We start from the raw sequence: 20603 nt of genomic DNA, 5'->3' as shown, positions 1-20603 counted from the left end.
AAACTTGACATGACTTTGGTTCACTTACAAACACAGGCCTAAACCATACAATATCCATATGAAACAGTAAAAATCAATATGAAAATGATAATAATACAATATACAACAGTAACAATCAGTACAGACTTAATAATTATACAATATAAAATGGTGGATATCCAAAACCAAAAAATTGCTACCAAAATAAAAATGTTTAGAGCTTATCCTAAGTCTGAACTCAGTTACATTTATCTATAGGGAATAGAGAGGGAGAGAAAAAGTCAGAAAGGGTTGAGGAAGGGGAGGGAATGCATTTTGGAAAAAAAAAAAAAAAAGAAAGAAAGAAAAACAGGGTTTTGCTACAGTTCCTTTCCATGCTGCAGTGCATAATTTAGTCATCAGTAAAAGGATAGTTAGGTTATCTATATTATATGAATCTACAACCATTGACAACCTCATTCATTACAACTTTTACATCCTACTGATCTTCCAGTCACTAATTTTGAAACCAATTGGGGAAACTGTAAAAATGAAAAGTGTTTATAGAATATTAAATAAAGAACTTTGTTGAGGCAAGAATGCATACAACCATAATGAACTGCTTAAGTTATTCATACTAAACAGAATCCAGAAAAAAATATATAATTAGGGAGCACAGATGCAATCACTATCAAAACTGATCCCCTAACCATTCAGACTGAAACACTTACCTTTGAACTGCCGATTTTGAAATGGCATTTCTTATTGTAGCTTTTACATTGCCAAGTCTTGTTAGGGGAGAAGCTCAAGCTGTATTGCAATCTGTGCTTAGAATACCTATTTAGAAAAGAAGGTATGGAAATATTAAAGTAATTATGGCTTTTGTACCCTTTTAAATAACTGTCCTTTAAGTGAAAGAACAGATAGTTTTTTTTTATCTATCTATCTATCTATCTATCTATCTATCTATCTATCTATGGCACATATACATATACATATATATGCATGTGTGTGTGTGTATGTATATGTATTTAGGGCCCTAAACAGTCTTTGATTTAAAGGACACAAAAGCAGAGTTTTAAAAAAGAGTACAAACATTGTAACTATTTTAATGTTTTCATACTTTTTTTTCTAAACCATTACTACCTAAATGAAAATGTGCGGGTATTACCCAGGGGAATATATATGATTTATATATGATATATATATGGGATATATATGATTTCTATTTACATAATATATTCAGGTGACACCTGCACATCAACACAGTATAAAAAGATGTCCTATAATATTCACTTGTTCTAGTGAATTGGATATATCATGAATCACTGAAAATACAGTTCTTACAAGTAGCCATACGACCCAGGTGTTAAAGAAGTAAAATGAAATAATGTGGAGGATATTGATTTCTATTTTATTTCCAGGATTGGTTCTGTTGCTAAAGGAAGGAAGGAATGGTACACCCACAATACAACTGTGGAGGGAGGAGTTAGCTCTGATAGTCTTGGCCTTCACCTCCTGCATCTTTTCCGACTCTTGTCTGCCATGTTTTGATGATTGTAGATGTTATTAGTTGGGAGGTAGTATATACCACAGTAGGCTAACGGCAAACTCTAATCCCTTTTATCTGTGGTCCCACCTTTTCGTTTCCTCCTTTAACGATGCAAGGGATTTTGTGCGACACTCAAACCGCACTGTCATAAGTAAGTAACTCCTTTTATTGTCCTTTGAGTGTTGTTACACTCTTGAACATTACAAAAAAACAAACAAACTTTTTTTTTTTTTTTAATATATATATTTTTTTTAGAGATGCCTTCGAAGTGTTCTTACCTTCATTGATGCCCTGTTTGGTGTGTCTACCTTTCAAAGTTGAACCAGTGATTGCCTTGAAATCTGCACCTTTAACTTTCAGGTAAGTAAAATATTTTTTTTTGTTTGTTTGTTTGTTTTGTTTTTTCCAGAAGCCCTCACTGGGGATAGTCAACAACTAAAAATCCAAAAATAAAAGGTAAGGTTTCCTTACATTTTCATCATACTCCTCTCTCTTTTCTCTCACTGTCTTGTTATTTTTTTTTCCATGGGATCCACTCCTGTCTCTGCTTCTTGCAGCTTCTCCACTTCCCCTCCTGGGTGATCCTTCCCTTGCTTGGGATACACTCGTCGCTTTTCTCCATCCAGCCCTCTCCCTCTTTCCACTGGGCTGACATCCCAGCTTTCCCCATCCCCTGGTCGTCTTCTCATTCTCCCCCTTCAAGGAGACTCTGTCGCTTTTTCCCTACTCCTTCCTGCCGTGTGGCTCTCTCCCATGGTTTCTTTATAAAGCAGGGAGCAGCTTCTTTTAAAATGCCACTCTCCTGGCGTGATTGATTTCTCCATGCCAGCATTGTCCCATGCCAGTATTTCTTCACAACTTTTTGTTGATATTCAAGGTACCTTTATTTTAGCAGTGCACATTTATGAACAAAAAAGAACAGCAACACCGTTACCAAACTTCTATAAGTAGCTAAAATTAAAATAACTAGATCTATATTAACAACAGAAAAAAAAAACAATGCATTTCTTTGGCTTTACATTTTTGGGAGTCAGACAGACAATTTAATCCCCTAAATTTTGCGCTGGCTGATCTAGCTTCAAACTGTTTAGAGGCTTTCCAAATATTAGGTACTTTTTCCAGGATTATTGACCATCTTTATACCACTTCCTCTTTTTTTAACTTCTACTTTTTCTATAAAAATAAATCCCTTTTTATGTCATCTATTGTAATACCCACACACACATTTGGTTGTTGCATATTGTGTTTTTATGTGGACAATATGGCCCCCGTTGTTCTGGCCATGTGCACTGCTCAGCACATGACAATATGGGACTTGTATTTGGGCAAAATATGTAAAACCCTCTGACCTCATTGGGCAGAGGACAAAGGGGATTCTTTAGGCAGATTGGTTGGGAGAAAGACTTCATTGTGGTGCTCCCTGACTGGACACGTCCAGAGTGATGTTATGCAAAGGGGTGTAAGATGAGCTAGGCTGGTTTGGGGGAGGAGAAGCTGTTAGCAGTTGCTGAAGAGTGAAGACTCCTCCAAGGGAAAAAGAGTTGCAGATAGTAAAAAGGGAAGTTCAGGTAGAGGAGAGAGAGGGGGAGAATTGCCCCAGTGTCTGGGAACTCCTCTCTCCTCCTTTTCTCCCCCCACCTTTTTATTTTTTTTTTTCTTTTCAGGTTTTAAGGGATTAATACTGAGGGAGAAAGTATTGGTTCCTTGGGTTTGCTGAGCAGGATTTAGGCCTGACAGCTTATACAAGGTTGGAACCTCAGTGTTTCTAATCTTACCTGTCTTGGGCTGGTTGTAACCATTAATCAACCTGGTTCCTTTGGAGTTTTCCTGAAGTTTTAATTTCAGCAGGCCATATAATCCATCCCAGAAGTGTGGGATGTGTGCATGCTGTCTGGAGCTGCAGTCACTCCCCACACCCATATACATCCTCTCCATGTGGGCAAAGATTGCCGCACCACTATTCCTTCAAGAGGGTCAAGGGAGCCCTTGCACAGCCAAAGGACCTATGCTCTCAAGCAGTTTTCCCCGGTGCAGCACAGTCTATAGACTATGTTGTGTAGTTAGTAGCATTTCACATTGCATTTGGTGGTTTTTCTTGTTTTCTGTATTAATATTTTAGGGGTTTATTTTGGTCACACTGCTTGCAAGGAGGGGGGGGGGGGGTTGTTTATGAGGGACACCCAAGTACTTAATTAAGTGTTCCCAGATTTCTGCATGGTGGCTTGAGCCACAGGTATAATTTATGAAGTATCCCAAAATGGGAACCCATCCCTTGTGTTGCTGACAGGTGCCTGGTAGAGGTTTACACTATAAATTTATTTTTTCACAGAAACCCATATGCTGGCCCAAATTGTTTATTTTCATAGCATTTCCCAAGTTGTTTTATTCTAACCTGATTGGCTGAAGTTAGTTTGTTTACTATAATTTTCCTACAGGTCTCCTGAAATGCATCAGTCACAATTTATAATTGTTAATGCAACTATTTAATGTACCTCATTTGTTTACATGCAATCTAACTAGCAATATAAACTGGGATAAACTACATATATAATTTATTATCTACCCAGTGAAATATGTTCTCAGAATTCTTCATGCTTACATTCTTAGTAGCAGGGGGAGAATAGCAGTAGGCCAGGTATTTGAGGACAACAGGAAGTCCATCTGATTCCCTCCCAAATCCCCCACTGCAGTTAGTGCTTGGAGAAAGTGAAAGGAAGAGCTGGCTTGAAAAACATTTTTTTCTGCTTGTCCCCTTCTGTTTACTTTAATGTTTCATTCTAATTTTCCTCTCCAAAGGTGGATCCAAAAGGCATGCAGAGGCATGGTGATCCCCTATACCCCCTTTCAGATCATGCTGTAGGAGCAGCAACTGGGGAATTTAATTTCCCAAACAAGGTAAGAATCCCTTCTTTCCCTTTCATGCTCAGCAGCACCTCCCTTCCTGCCTAGGAACAAGAGGAGCTCCAGAATCACTTCTGAACTACTGCAGACAGGTTGCATGGGAACCAAGCTAAGGTTGGGACACCAGCTGCAGCAGGTGGGCTAGCAGCAGTGGTGTGTGGGTTTCCCCTCCTTGTGTGGTTCCTCCATCTGTTCCCTGCCAGCCCCAGAGCTGATGCAGGGAGAGGGAACCTGCCCATTGCTACTGCTGTCCCCAGCTAAGTCAAGCTCCCTGAACAGCCACTCACCAGCTGGCTAGAGCAGGGTAGGACTAGCCAGGAGAGTGGGTCTGGCTTCCTGCACCTCAAGGTATAAGTAAAGTGTGCAAAGGGAGAGGTGGGTGGGAGGGGGAAGGAGCCACTGAGCACATGGGGAAGTGAGTGGTAGGGGAGAATCTTGCATGATTTCAGGATTTCAAAAAAGTCCCCAGCTGATGCATGGTATTGTCTGCATCCAGATGGCAGGGAAGGCAGGGACAGGGAGGGAACTATCAGTAGAGGTGCAACCACATAGTGCTTGTTGTTGCTTCTACACCCCCCTTTCCAAAATCCTACATTGGCCTACATTTCTCTGCACTGGCTCAGTTGTAGATTCTTTGGGACAGAAACCATCTTTTTATTTGGTATTTTTACTACACCTAACACACTGATTCAGGTCCATGACTGAAGTGCCTCAGTATTTTTCAGTGCTAATAATAATATTTTTCAGTCAGGAGCTGTCCCATTTATCTTATCTTCATGCTACTTCCAAACAATAATGATTTGAAATGTTAAAAATGTTTTCTTGTTTTTCAAAATAGCTTTTTGAAGGGAACTCTCATCACTATTTGTGCTACTATTCATGATATTCTCCTTTAAATACTTTCCTGCAGTGAAAAGAAAATCAACTTATTCTTCCCTATTGTTCACAAGTAAATAAAAGGAGTCATGAATACCAAAAGATAATTTACTTGCAAGAATATTCCACAAGTATTTTTCCTCTCATTCAGCTAGCTCCACAGTGAATACTAATCAAAGGGCATTCTAGCCACAAACATCACGATTTGATCCTTTCTAGAGTAAAGTAATTGTAAGATTTCTTATAATTCCAGTGTCTAGCTATAGGTTCAGCATTAAGTCAGTGCAACAGAGAAGAGGAACAAAGTAAATTTCCTTTTTTTTTGTCTAGTAGCACAGATATCCTTTCCATCCCTCATTCTAACACTGCTGATAAACAATTTTAAATGAATCTAAAAAGAGTCTGAGTGTAGAGGAGTATTTAGAGACTAAAAATACACAGGTACTTTTACTTCTGAACAGTCCCTCTAAACACATGTATTATACTATGCACAACAGGAAAGTGTAATCCAAGGGAGCAGCAATCCTCCACTTCTGAAAAAGATCAACACATTTCCCTCTAGTTTAAAAGGTTGACATGTTGCTCAGGCACAATTTTTAGAAAAAAAACATATTTAAAGTAAAACTGAGGGTCCCTCTAAATATGCAGGTAAAGATGCCATGGGATCTAAAGCCACATGTCTGTGGCAGAAGGCATAATTGTACGATCCCACCACACTTTATTGTTAGTGCATCGGGGGGTTGGTGGGGGAGGGCTGATCCCAGGCTTTCCCAGCACTGGCAAGAAGCAAGCTCCTATGGCTGGGTCTCCCAGACATGGGGGCACCCCATACACTCCTGCAGATGGGAGATACACTTCCATGATCTCAGGTGCATCCCAGCACCAGGAGGTACACTGCCAGAACCCAGAGTTGGAAACTACAGAAGCTAAGAGTCCTCTCAGTTTCAGGATTGTCAGCCCTCACTGGTCAGGGTACACCCCTGTGACTGGGAGTCCCATGGTGGGGCTCCCGGGCACAGAGGCAGACCCTGGTATATGTGCAAATTAAAACTCGATAGCTACCACCTATAAAACAAGTAAACATTTTCAAGGTCTAACTTTTATAAAAGGTTGGAGCTTTTATGGTGTGACAAGAATTTTGCATGGGTAGCTGGTCTCAAGGTAATTGCAGAATTAACCAGCTAATTGCACAATACCTGGAACATGTAGAGGGGGCCTAAGTATAGAGAGGGGGCCTACATATAAGAGGGGGCCTATATGTAGCCCATTGCATCTCTGACTGGTAGAATACATCTTAATAATAAATATCCTGAACACATCTCTGCTATTAAGAAGCTTATTACAATGAATAGTTTTTAAAATAAGAGTGTCACAATTTAGACATGCAGGATTAGCTTACTATCAGAGTCTCCTAGACTGTTATGACATTTCAAATTAACAACCTCAAAACACTTTTTAATCAAAAGTATCTGAATATTAACATTTACTTTCACTTTTGTAAGGTCACTTTGACAGAGGTTAATTTTGCTGAAGCAAAAGGGGCATTTAGGAAGACTTCAGTATGTTTAGTTTCAATAATTAAAAAAAAATGAGAAAATGTGAAACCATGAAAGTATTTTTTAAGCCTAGAAAACATATAGTTCAGACTCTTAAGACATGGATTCTTACAACAGATTTTGCAATTGCACAGCTTTAACTACATAGTCTACAGATAGTAAAAATACAGACTGCTAGCACAAGAAAGTTTTATATCCACAAAAACACAATGTTGCTTTACTATTATTGAAGGACAGTGGAGATAGCTATGAATACATTGCATAAATACACAGCTAGAGAAATATGATCAATGCTTTTAGTTAAACAGAAGATTGGTTTTATTATTTTAAATAGTCAATTTTTCTAACCATCTTTTATGCAGTTCTAACTAGGAACATTTACTTGTATCTTCAAATATATCATTAAGATATTAAGCTATTAAAAACAAAGATGGAAACAAGTAATGATTTGGCTTCTTATGGTTTAGTGATCTTTGCAAGGAATATAGTTTTTATTAGACCCCAACTCCATGCGGCGTCCAACAACTAGGGAGATGACAGTCCAATTGAGTACTAGGGAGACGATGGTCCAATTGACCATGGATCCTGGTACTCATTAGCCGGAGCAGAGCAGGGAGCAAACACCACAACACATTGCTCACAACAGCTTTATTCAGAATGGAGACAGCTTCGGACAAGGGTCCCAAAAAACAACAAACCGGGGACGTGCCCTGAACAACAGTTCTTTCCAACATTTATACACCTTGGTTCATACATATTAACATTTAAGCTGTCTATAACAATTCCTTTGGTTCCACCCATTTCTTCTCCCTTCTCAAGCTCCACCTCTGTTTAATGTTTGCTTCCTTAGCATGGTATTGCTTATGCATCTCATTCATTTACATGCCTCTCTGCTAAGAGCGTATGCGTACCACTTTTGACCCCTATCTTCTTTTGGTCACTTTGCAGTTTCTTGCTGAGTCTTGCTGGGTTTCTTTCTGACTTCCCATCTCCAAGGCTGTATCTTTGCTTCTGTCTCCTGACATTAGTTGCTTAACACATCATGCACTTTACACCCTATCCTTTTGTTAAGGAACCGCTTACTTAAGAATTAGCTAAGTTAGTTGCTTTTAATACATCAGCTAGCCTTGTGACCACCAGCTTTTGCTGAGGTTATCACTTAATATATAATTTAATCTTGTGGCCAGAAGCTTTTTGCTGAGGTACAGGAAAGTCTTTATTCAGCTACACACTCAATACTCCCCAAATTCCATATCGTTACCCCAACATCCAAAATCCATATTGTTACCCTAACAGATTTGGTTTAGGTAGCCTTGCGCTGTGATATTTTATATACAAATAAGAATTTGAAAAGAACAAAAGCTTAATCTGGATTCCTGTCAAAATCATCTCCTATGTCTGCATTTTCTTATGCAATACTTCAGGCCTTCTAATATAAAATAGGTATATCAGATACATTTTATTAACCCCACTTAAGTTATAAAAGTATCTTGGCTCTGAGATTGTGTTATTTGTACGAATTATTTCAGAAAAATCAAAGGCATTCAAAACTAAAGGCTTTTGTGTGCCACTCTTCTGTTTAGAAGTAATTTATTCAAGGAAGGCAATCTAAGACAGGTGGAAGGAATCTTTTCGATTGTTCTGTAGTTTTTTGAAAACTGGTGAAGCTAAGGTGTTTGTTGTTCTACATAAAAGGATAAGTTGATATGCACCTCAATTAAAAAAAAAAAAATCCCTATGGACAGCAAGTATTTGCCAAGTCTTGTTTCTGATCAAGAAGTAAAATGATCATCAAAAACCAGCATGGTTCAACTAGTAACTCAAGTAGATAATGCTGGCCTCCACCAAATCATCTGTAAGACAGGGGCATGAAAACAGTTATTTTGCAAAAGAAAGTGAGACAAAAGTGATGTTTTTTGTGATGAAAAGATGAACAATTACTACAGCCATAATATATTAAATCAATCATTATAAGCAGAACTATTTTCCTTATTTAATCATTGATCTAGTCTCCAATAGCTAATTACAAAAAATGCATAGTATGGGTGCTTGAGGTTACCTTAAGCAGTGAACAATATTATGGCCTATCTCTAATGCATAAATAAAATTTAAAAAGTAGTATTAAAGGGACTTCCACAGTATTCTTTTAGTTTAAGCATCTGCTAATTCATTAGAATTCACACACCCTCCTTCTCTAGCCCAGATTCACATACAAACAGTTAGCTTAATCAGAGATGTCACCCCCAAGCAAAACCAATTCCTACCTGACCTGAGGAAGAATATATTGCATTCAAAAATTGGTTCAACTTTATTCCAGCCATATAAGTGGTCCAATAAAAAATATCACCCTCCAACTCTCCCCCCACCAAATCGTTGCCTCTTCCTGGATCATCACAGCTACAGCAAAACTCTAATACTACCTCCATCAATGTTGAGAATGCCATTTCAATAGCAATACTTTTAGCCAAAATATTAAAATAACAGCACAAAATCAAATGCATCTTTTTATGGCAATATGGACAATTAACACAAACATTCCAGTTCAGCCCAAGCATTATCAAAAATTAAAAAAAAAACAAACCCTGAGAGGCTTATGACACATTATATTCAGAATAGTTGCATGTTTATAAGCCATGTAGTATGACATTACATCAGTCTCTTCTGCTTTAAAAAGTAAACAGTTTGGAGTTGCATCATTGATATAGCAGGGGAAAACTATGCTCTGTGCTACTGTTATTATTTCTTTAATTCCTGTATTTAATGTTGATTCCAACCCAAAAATTAGTGTTGAAAGCAAAGAAAAATATTTTTAAACGTTAAAGTGTTGACTGAAAGGGACCAATTACTTTATACCAACATTTAATACATTGCATTTCGGCTGCCCAGCTACCTTCATTTTCCAATATAGTAAGCATTTACTTCCAAATAAAATAAAACAGTATATCTGAATATAACTGAGACTAACTGAATATCACAAGCATCTTCCTTTGATATGACTCAAATATTAGAAGATAGCTTATGTTACAAAATACTTAACATAGGGACAAATGTCCCTTGCCCTTGGATCAGGGGTGGGCATAATATGGCCCATAATATGGCTCCTGGGTGTGCCAGACCATTCTATCTGGCCCAATGAACCTCTAAAACTTTATAAAATTAATTTTTATCTGTTCCTTGCTGCCTGTCAAAGACAACAGGCAGTCAGGGGCAGCAGGAGCCAGAGGGAGCCTGTAACTGAGGAGCAAGGCTAGCCCAGCTCCACCCCACCCCACGCCAAGTTCCCCATCTCCCTTCCCCCCCCCCCAGCCTCCAACCAGAAACCTCTGCGGCTTCTGGCCCTATGACCCTGGAGCTATCCCCCTCCCCACCCCGTCCAAGTGGAAAGTAAGGTAAGATTGGAGGAAAGGAGTGGGGGAACAGCTCCTGCCATCCCCCATAGCCCTCTCAGTGCAGCCACTTCCCTCTGCCCCTCTACCCACTGCTTCCTGCTCTGGCTCTGGCCTGGCCTGAAAAGCATCACTGGGCTTCCAGCTGATGGGCTGTTCACAGCAATTCTGCCATACCCCTCCATCTGAGTGAAAAGTAAAGTAAGATTGGATGGGGGAGGGGGCAAACTGCTGTGAACAGCTCAGCAGCCTGGAGCCCCATGGTGCTTCCTGGGCCAGTCTGGAGCCAGAGCAGGAAGTGGGGGGGAGGGGGGTGGAGCAGAGAGAAGTGGCTGCAGTCAGGGTGGGCATGGGGAGTGGCAGAGTTTTCAGGGAGCAACAGGGTCCATGGGGAATGGTGTGAGGAGTGGCAGGGGCTGCAGGGAGTGGTGTAGGCAGTGGCTGGGATGACAGGGAGCAGTTCAGCAAGCAGTGGGGTCTTCAGGGAGTGGTGTGGTGAATGGAGGGGGCTGTGGGGAGTTGGAGAGGCCACAGGGAATGGCACAGAAAGTGTCAGGGTCTGCATGGACTGGTGCAGGAAATGGCAGGGAACACAGGGAGTGGTGCGGTAAGCAGCAGGGGTGCTGGGAACAGCAGAGACCATGGGGAATGGTGCAGGCCATGGGAAGCAGCATAGCAAGTGGCAGGGGCCATGAAGAGCTGTGCAGGAAGTGGTGGGGAACACAGGAAGTGGTCTGGGAAGCAGCAGGGGCTACACGGAGTGGCAGGGTCCATGGGGAGTGGTGTGGCAAGTGGCAAGAAATGCAGGGAAATGGTTGGGGGGTGGGGCACAGAGCCCATGCATGTGCTCTGGGTAGCCAGAGACCCAGGATGGAGCAGCAGGAGTGCAGAGCCTGGGTGTGGGGTTTGTTTGGCTGTATCATGTGAGGCTCCCATGCAGTATGCTAGAGCTACACACGATGGAGCTGGCAGCCTAGCCCTGTCCATCTCTCTCTCCCACACCATCCACCATAACCCCACACCCCCTCCCACAGACCCCTCCCCAACCACATACCCCATACCCACCCATCATACCCATACCCCAACACACACACACACACACTCCCCAACCACACCCCACCACATACACCCCCTTACTGGCCACACATAACATAGAGTAGGACTGTATTTTGAGCTATTATTCAGTCACTCCTTTGTAAACACGTAAATAACTACAAAAATATTTTGAAATAAAATTAAAATAAGTTATAGTAGATTTTTTTTTTTGTATATCATTTTTCTTTCTGGTTTCAAGATTGTAGTACCCTTCCTTCCAAATGGAGTACTACTGGGGCAGAGGGAAGGACTTCTAGTGGCAATGGCCAGTGGTTGGGGGGAAGGACTTCCAGTCCCAATATGGTGACCAGGGGCAGGGCAACTCTCAAGGGGTGGGGCTGTCCATGCAGCCCTTGACAGCTACCCTAAATCTGGTAAGTGGCCCTCCACCCAAAATAATTGCCTGCCCCTGCCTTGGATTCAAGTATGAGGCAGTGGGAGGGAGGGCAGGCAACTGCTATGGCTCTGGCTTTAACCCTGACCCAGGGTTGGAGCCAGAGCTGCAGCTTCTGCCTACTCCACCACTGCCTCTGTACCCCCCCTATTTCCCTTCATCTCCACCCCCCCCCAGTACCCAGTGCCTCCCAGCCTGCCCCATACCCCCTGCCACTTACCCTTGCTCTGCTCTGGCAGGCTCTAGCCAGAACATGGTCCAGCCATGCCTGGGTGCAGCAGCAGTTCAGGCTGGGCTCCAGAGCCAAGGCCAGAGCTACCATGTCACCAGGCCATGTGCTCTAGGCAGAAATGGAGGCAAAACCCCATTTTCCACACTCCAGGCTGGAGCAGAACAAGGACAAGAGGTGGTGGAGGGGGAAGAGGCTGCAGAGAGAAGAGGGAGACAGAAGGGGGAAGGGAGTCTCAAGGCTTTGGTGGGGCAGGGACTGTGGGGGGGCATAGAAGTAGTGTAGGGACAAATTTGGGAGGGAGGGGCAGATGGCAGGGGACAAGTTGCTTGACCCTACCACTGCCTGCCTCTGCACCACCCCCCAGCCCCACCACAGCTGCTTTCTACACTGCAGAAGTGGGGAGGACAAATTTAGGATGGCTCTCCAATAATTAGTTGCTAGACATGGAAAATTATAATAAATAAATACATTTTACATATGTAGAATTAAAGTATTGGAGGGTCTTAAATCCAGAAATGTTTTGAATTCAGGTAAATATGATGCGTGTGTGTGTGTGTGTGTGTGTGTGTGTGTGTGTGTGTGTGTGTGTGTGTGCACATATGCACACATGTGTGAGTATTATATATAATTGATAGACATAATGTATACACGTGTACACACATATGGGACAGGTACAGAACTTACATGTAAATTGGTATAAGTGATTGGAAACTGGTCTAAACTCATAACAGAACAGAAGTTTGGAGCACACAGACTAGTTTAAAAATGGTGGATCCCAGTCTAAGATAGACCCTGGTCAGTGTGGTATCAGACTTAATTGGTTTAGGTAAAACTGGTCTATTGAACTTCTGTACCAGATTCCATCCCAACTCAACTTAGGTGACTGTCTATCAGCATCCCAGGCTCATGCTCTATTGCTCTAGCCCAATGCCTAGCTGATCCCACCCCAACATTCTTACAGAGCCAAGATCACACAGCCCCTTTGCCTAGCTTCAGGTCCTGGCTCCCAGCTCCTGGCTCCATCTAGAAGCCAGCAAGAAGTAAGCAGGGAGATGAAGGAAAACACAGAGGTTTCTCCTGTGGTCCTGTCCCAGTGCTGCTGTCAAAGATCCAGGACCACACAGAATCCTTGCCTGGCTCCCATCTTCAGCCAGGAGCAGGCAGGAGTTTAGGGAGAACACAGAGGCTTCTCCCACAGTCCTGTCCCAGCATTTCTCTCACACATCTGGGACCACACAGAATCACTACTCACCCTGATTTCTCACCCTATTTCAAAGCACCACCCCACACACTTAACATTGAGTCCAGGAGAACCCCTGTGCTCTGGCAAAGCCCCATGGACCTGACCCTAGCTCCTGCACAGCACATCTCAGAGGCCAAACCAAGGCATCTTGCCACCTGGACCCCAAGTTTTAATGTAGACTTCCTCCTCATGGTGCACCCTGGGTAACACTAAATAGCCTACCACACAATTGCTCCCCATCAACTCTGTTCTTGGGTAATCCTGGTGCAGTACCCACCCTGTATGACTCATGAAGGACTCCCCTGTTGTCCCCAAAGGACAGTGAGTTCGTGCCCGGTGCGCTTGTGCCAATAAACACACAGGGGCGAAGGATTCAACTTAATCTTTATATCTGCACAGAAAGTGGTGCTTGGCAATCGTTTGCAAAGCAAGCACCCACACCTCAGTGGGCGTCTGCCTTATATAGCTACGTAACAGGTTAAACTTGCTGATGTGATGAAATGTATAGCAAGCCCAGCAAGTAACCCCCCTTCCAGCTCCGGACTCTGTTGATACAGCTTTCCTTCTAGTAAGGCCAGCAATTAAGCAACTAAGCAACAAGCGATCTCCCCCAGCCTAAACAACCTACTCTATGCCCTTGGTTAGATAAAATACTTTTCAAAACATACAAAGCTGTTCCCGAAGTAGAAAATGCATAGTGAAAGTTCAGGGGTACCCATCAACTCCCCACTTCGAGACTATGGCCCTTATGGAAAAGGCCCATAGTTCTCGACTATCTTTTTCATCTCCAGAAATCTTTTTGCTTCCTCCCTATTGTTTTGGATCGGGTTTGTAACTGATGATTTTATAAACATCACGCGGTGAACGGGGAAAGAAATTAATTTCTTGAGTACCTCACAACACATTGGCGCACATTGTATCCCACAACAGATCATCAAGAAAATATATATACTTGCCACAATTAATAGGAAAATTTGTTTAAGCCATGAAAAATTAGGGAGCCAAGAAGTAAGCCATGAGAAGTCAAACCCTTCCCCTTGCTTAATGTGGGACAGAACTTTTTTTAACTTCTGCACTTTTGACTCTATTAACTCGGAGTTATCTGTCAAATTAAAACAACACATTCCCTCGAACTCTTTATATCCGTGGTTATGTCTCGGCAACAGGTAATCTATGGCTGTTTTATTTTGTAGAGTAGCTCCTCTTAGTTCTTTTATTTCAATATTGAGGGCAGCTAGGGCCTGTGAAGTTGTATTTAGGCCCTTTGCCAGGGCACAGGCCACCTTACCAAGCTGCCTCTCAGCATCCACTACTAGGCCTGGCACCCCTACTAGGAAAACTGCTAAGGACACTACCTCGGCCTCACTCAGGAGGTTTATGTCACTATCACAGGATTTATCTAGCACCTTCGAACCTCTCCGGTGACGCTTACTAGAGATCTTAGGCATACCTGGTAGCCAGACAGTCAACCAGCCTAGAGCACAAGGGCCTCCTGTGGCATTGGCTGGGATATATGAATAGGCAGTCTTCCCACAAAGAAGGAACCACCCCCGGGGTAATATAACATGAACGTAGTTGCAAGATACATGAGTCATGTCTGAGCAATTAAAAATTTTCGTTTCTTTGGTTAGGCTTTTGCAAGCTTGGGTACAGTTCACAACATTGGCACAGCTGGTGTTACCAGGGGAGGTGACTGTCAACAAATCTATTTCAAAGGTACTAGCGTTTTTCTCTGTGGTAATGGTTCCCCACATGGAGTTGTTAGTGTAATTGATTAGACCTCCTATTCCCCCAGATGTGAACCAAGTCTGATTCTGGAGTGCTTCCATTGGAGTGGGCACCCCTATAAGGCATGACGTGAAAATATCATCAACTGATATTCCACCTGCCAAACAAAAATGAGTGACATTTAATACGTCCTTTGCCAAATGAACCCACACATTTTGACTCTTCTCGAACCTTTGATGCACCAACCCCTTAGACTCTAGAAACATTATATCTACGCAAAGAACTATTTTTTATATGGTTGATGTTTAAACAGAAATTTAAGTCCTTTTATTGGCTCTGCTGTCCAACGGTGTCCGTTTGTGTCGGCTTCCGGTGCGACACTCTCAGCAACTTCTCCTGCAGGTGGTACTTTTGGTGCAGCCTTCACCCGAGTGTAGTGTATTCACAGTTTTATCCCCTGAACCTTCACTGCAGCGTGAGTGGTGAGAATCACAGGATACGGCCCTTTTTACCTGGGCTGAAGCGGCTCGTCTTTTCATGTCCGGACCAGCACTTCGTCTCCGATCTGGAACTTGTGGACTGGTGTATCTAGAGGGAGTGGAAGTCGTTCCTGGACATACCTGTGGAGAGAAGACAATACAGCAGACAAAGAATATAAATAATCTTTTATCCAACCTTCCCCTTTTATATGTATTTGATTCCCATGCGTCACCACTGGATTCTTAGGATATGGCTTGTCATACATTAATTTAAATAGACTAACTCCCAATTTAGTTCTAGGGGCTATGCGCACTCTAAGCAAGGCAAGAGGCAGAGCTTGGGGCCATTTTAACTGAGTTTCCTGGCAAAGTTTAGTCAGCTGTCTTTTTAGAGTCTGATTCATTTGTTTCACCTGTCCACTTGACTGCGGTCTCCATGCTGTGTGAAGGTCCCATCGTATCCCCAGAGCCTGGGAAACTATCTGGGTCACCTCCGATACAAAGTGTGGCCCTCGATTCGAGGCTAATCCCTCTGGGATTCCGAATCATGGAATCATTTTTTTTAGCATCACCCAGACCACTTCTTTTGCTTGGTTGGTTTGGCATGGGAAGGCCTCAGTCCATCCAGTCAGAGTGTCCACGAGCACTAACAGGTATTTGTAGTGTCCCTTTCTGGGAACTTCAGAGAAATCTATCTGCCAACATTCTCCTGCTAATAGTCCTTGCCTTCCTGCTCCTGGTGGAGGTTTGGGGGAAATCTTAGGATTGTTGGCGCAACAGACAGGGCATCTATGCACTATTTGTTATGCTGTTTTTCTCATCTTAGGTCCCACTACAATTCTTTGGAGACCTTGGGTCATGGCGTCAGCTCCCATATGGGTGCTCTGGTGGTATTCTTGGAGCACTTTGCTAAGAATCAGTTTTGGCATCAGGACTTGTCCCTCAGGCAAAACCCACCATCCATCTTGTTGTTCTTTGTTTCCCAATTTCTCTGCGAGTTGGTTCTCTTTTTCAGTATATTTGGGAGGTTCCTCAGGTAACACTACCTGAGGCATCAATGCCAACATTTGAGTCTCTTGAACTTGTCCTCTAGCTGCCTTTTTCGCCGCAGCATCTGCTCGTCGATTTCCTTTAATAACGTCAGCATCTCCCTTTTGATGGGCCTTACAGTGCACCACAGCTACCTCTAGTGGTTCCATCATGGCTTCAAGTAATTTCAGGATCTCTGTTCCATGTTTTACTGGGCTTTTACTTGCCGTTAAGAGTCCTCTCTCTTTCCATATAGCTCCGTGGGCGTGTAAGACTCCAAAGGCGTACTTCGAATCCGTGTATATAGTGGCTATCTTTCCTTTTGCCAAATGGAGAGCTCGGGTCAGCGCAATAAGCTCAGCTTTCTGTGCAGAGGTATTTGGAGGCAAGGCGTTTGCCTCCACGGTATCCCATGATGTAACCACGGCGTATCCCGCCTTTCGGGTTCCATTGTCCATGAAGCTGCTTCCATCTGTGTAAAATTCAAGGTCTGCATTAGGTAGTGGGGCATCTTTAAGATCCGGCCCGCTAGCATATATACTCTCAATAGTTTCAATGCAATCATGCTGTAATCCTTTGTCTTGTTTCAATGGCATCAACGTAACTGGGTTCAGGGTACTAGAGGTTTGCAACTGGATATTTCCTTGATCCAGGAGAGTCGCCTGGTACTTAGCCATTCATCCAGGGGAAAGCCAGGTTCCCCTCTTTGCATTCATCACCGCCAGCACTGAATGTGGGGTATACACAGTCATTGGTTGTCCTAAAATAAGTTTTTTAGATTTCTTTACCAGCATTACATAAAGTTGATGATTGACACTCCCGAAGTAAACTATATTTAAAGAATCTCTTTATTAATGGTTCCAGGCCTTTCTAAGCTTCTATTTTTAATCGATACTGTGGCACCCTGGGCGGGGTAATTCCCAGCTTTAAATCAATGCTTACAGGGGTGGCCAGTTTGGCTCTTTTTGGCTTTTTTCCCGCCCATACCCATGGTATTATAGAGTCTTCTACTTCGGGGGGGATTTTTTTTTTTCTCCCCCTCCTGCAATAGGAGACACACCTGAGCCTTCCAGGCTTCCTCAGTTGGTATCTTTATAGTAATTTTCCCCTCCGAAAAGATCAATTGGGCCTGCAATTTGCACAGCAAATCTCTCCCAAACAAAGGTATGGGGCACTCAGGCATATACAGGAATTGATGAGACACTTTCTTGCCTCCCAATTTGCATTCCATGGGTGGGACAAAAGGACGATACGTCCGCTGGCCGGTGGCTCCAATTATGGGGATCTTGGTTTTTGATAAGGGTCCTTTAAAATTGGTTACAACTGAATGCGTGGCTCCACTATCTACTAGAAAGTCAATAAGTTCTCCCCCTACTTGCATTTTAACCAGGGGCTCATCGGGGGAGACAGAGATTACTTCAGTGTTAGCCCCCGGTCTCCGTCACTCCTGGTCAGAACCATCCAACATCAACAATCTTTCTTCCTCCTCTCGTCTCTTCTTCTCCCTCTTGGGGCACTCATTTTTCCAATGCCCTTCCTGCTTGCAAATAGCACACTGATTAGGTCCCAACCTGGGACCCTGGCTGTAGCCTCCCGGAGCATAGCCCACACCTCCTCTATGCCCTCTACTTCCCCTGCCTCGTCCCAGACTCCTCTGATCTACCATTGCCACTGCCAACAACGATGCTTGTAACGATGCCTGTGCCTTTATTCTCTTATCTTCCCTTTTCTCCTTAACCTGATCTCTGTTGGAGTATACTTTATAAGCATTCTCAATCATTTGGCTGATGCTCATTCCAGCTGCTCCTTCAGTCTTTTGTAGTTTTCTTCTAATATCTGGGGCTGACTGTCCTATAAACAGCATGTTAAACATCTTGGCATTTTCTGGCAGCTCCGGATCTAAATCCTTCCACTGTCTGGCTGCCTCGCATAACCTCCCATAAAAACTGGATGGATCCTCCTTCGGACCCTGCCGCACTTCATACAATTTAGACAAATTTTTCTGCTTGGGGATAGCCTCCCGGAGAGAAGCCAGCACAAACTCCCAATACAGCTCTAACTCCTTCCGGCCCCCTCGGGTGTTGGGATCCCAGCCTTGATTTTTCTTAGGGCAAAGTTCATCTACATCACCGGCTGGGTGACGCTGCTGTGCTATCGTGCATGCTTTCTCTATGACCAACCTCTTTTCTTCTGGAGTCAGAAGAGCGGCCAGTAAGGCCTGAATATCTATCCAGTTTAGTTGGTGGGTGAGGAAAATAGTAGAGAACAACTGGGCCATTGACTCCGGATTCTGGCAATATTGGCCCACAGACTGTTTCCAATTTATCAAGTCTGCCGTGCTGAATGGCACATGGACAAAAACTGGTTTACCCTCAGGACCCACCGCTTGTCGTAAAGGGGCCTGAACTACTGGTTGGGCCCCTGATCGTAAGCAACTTGCCACAGGGCTAAACGCCCCATCTCCTACAGTCCCCTCTACCACCAGATTGCTACCATCCACATCTGCCGGACCCGGGGACGGCAACCCAAGGCTGTCAGGGGAGGTGAGGGACAACGGACTGGACAAACCAGCCGGGAATCCCTGACAAGCCGTTACAGGTGCAGTGGAAGTCCCCTGTGGTGACGCAGGGCTCACAGGATAAGATGGGGGAGCCGTGGGAGCAATTAGCAACTGCAAGTCTTCCTCCTCCGGCTCCTCCGGACATACTGTGGTGACTCCCCGTAAAGCCATTACCCCACTTCTCCTAAATATCTCACACGACTTCTGTGTAACCTCATCCCTATATAAAGTCATATATGCCTCTATTTAAAGCATCTCATCCCACTTCCCTTGGCGCCTACAAAACAACTGTAACTGCAAGATTGTGTTATAATCCAAAGACCCATTCTCCGGCCAGGCTGCACCATCCGCAAGTTGGTACTGTGGCCAACATGTATTGCAATACCGAATCATCTGTTGTTTTGTCATAGGGTCACTTCCAAACTTTGGCCAATTTTTTTAAAATGTATCCTAAGGGACTGCAGGGTGGAATCTTAGACTGGTTATTTCCCATTATCCAACTATCAGACGGCGACCGCCGCTCAGCCTCAGAACCAAACTGATTAAAGGGGGTTCACGGGACTGCCACCCGATCTCACTCGCCTAGGGTATCTACACGGTCCGAACTTTCAAAGCCGTCTCTTCCCCAACCTGCCCAAAATATGGAAAGAAGTACTCACCAGTCTGTTGAAACCTCCCTTGCCCCACCTGATTAAGTTGGTCCTTCGAGCATTGCGCCGTTGTGCCCCTCCCCGACTCCGTCAGGCAACCAGGAGACGGTCAGACCTCTGACAAATAAGGTCGGTGGCACCTGGCCCTCGTGCCGTCCACAGTTGTTGCCGGAGCCGAAGAGGTGGACTGGGCATGGCAGTCAGCTAGAGTCCCATCTGGGGTGCCAGAAATTGTTGTCCCCAAAGGACAGTGAGTTCGTGCCCGGTGCACTTGTGCCAATAAACACACAGGGGCGAAGGATTCAACTTAATCTTTATTTCTGCACAGAAAGTGGTGCTTGGCAATCGTTTGCAAAGCAAGCACCCACACCTCAGTGGGCATCTGCCTTATATAGCTACGTAACAGGTTAAACTTTCTGATGTGATGAAATGTATAGCAAGCCCAGCAAGTAACCCCCCTTCCAGCTCCCCCCCAAGTAACCCCCCTTCCAGCTCCGGACTCTGTTGATACAGCTTTCCTTCTAGCAAGGCCAGCAATTAAGCAACTAAGCAACAAGTGATCTCCCCCAGCCTAAACAACCTACTCTATGCCCTTGGTTAGATAAAATACTTTTCAAAACATACAAAGCTGTTCCCGAACTAGAAAATGCATAGTGAAAGTTCAGGGGTACCCATCACCCCCACTCCTCCCCCCACCTCTGCCTGAACCAGAATTGATTAGAGGAAGGATCTGCAAAAGGCAATGAAGATGCAGTGGGAGACATTCCTAAACCATTCTGGACAAGGGTGATAGGAGTAAGGCAACTCCCCACGTCTCATTTACATCAAAGATGGGACAAGGAGGCACCTCCATTAGCATTCAGAGTGGAGGACAGAAATTCCAAGGCAAAGAATGCACTGAACTCTAGGACTAGAGAAGCAGGGGAACACGGCTTGATGAAGGATCTCTGCTTCAAATGCTAAT

This window comes from Alligator mississippiensis, chromosome 8 (assembly GCF_030867095.1).
Source record: "Alligator mississippiensis isolate rAllMis1 chromosome 8, rAllMis1, whole genome shotgun sequence".
In the NCBI taxonomy this organism is placed as follows: Eukaryota; Metazoa; Chordata; order Crocodylia; family Alligatoridae; genus Alligator; species Alligator mississippiensis.
This window is presented reverse-complemented; position numbering follows the sequence as displayed.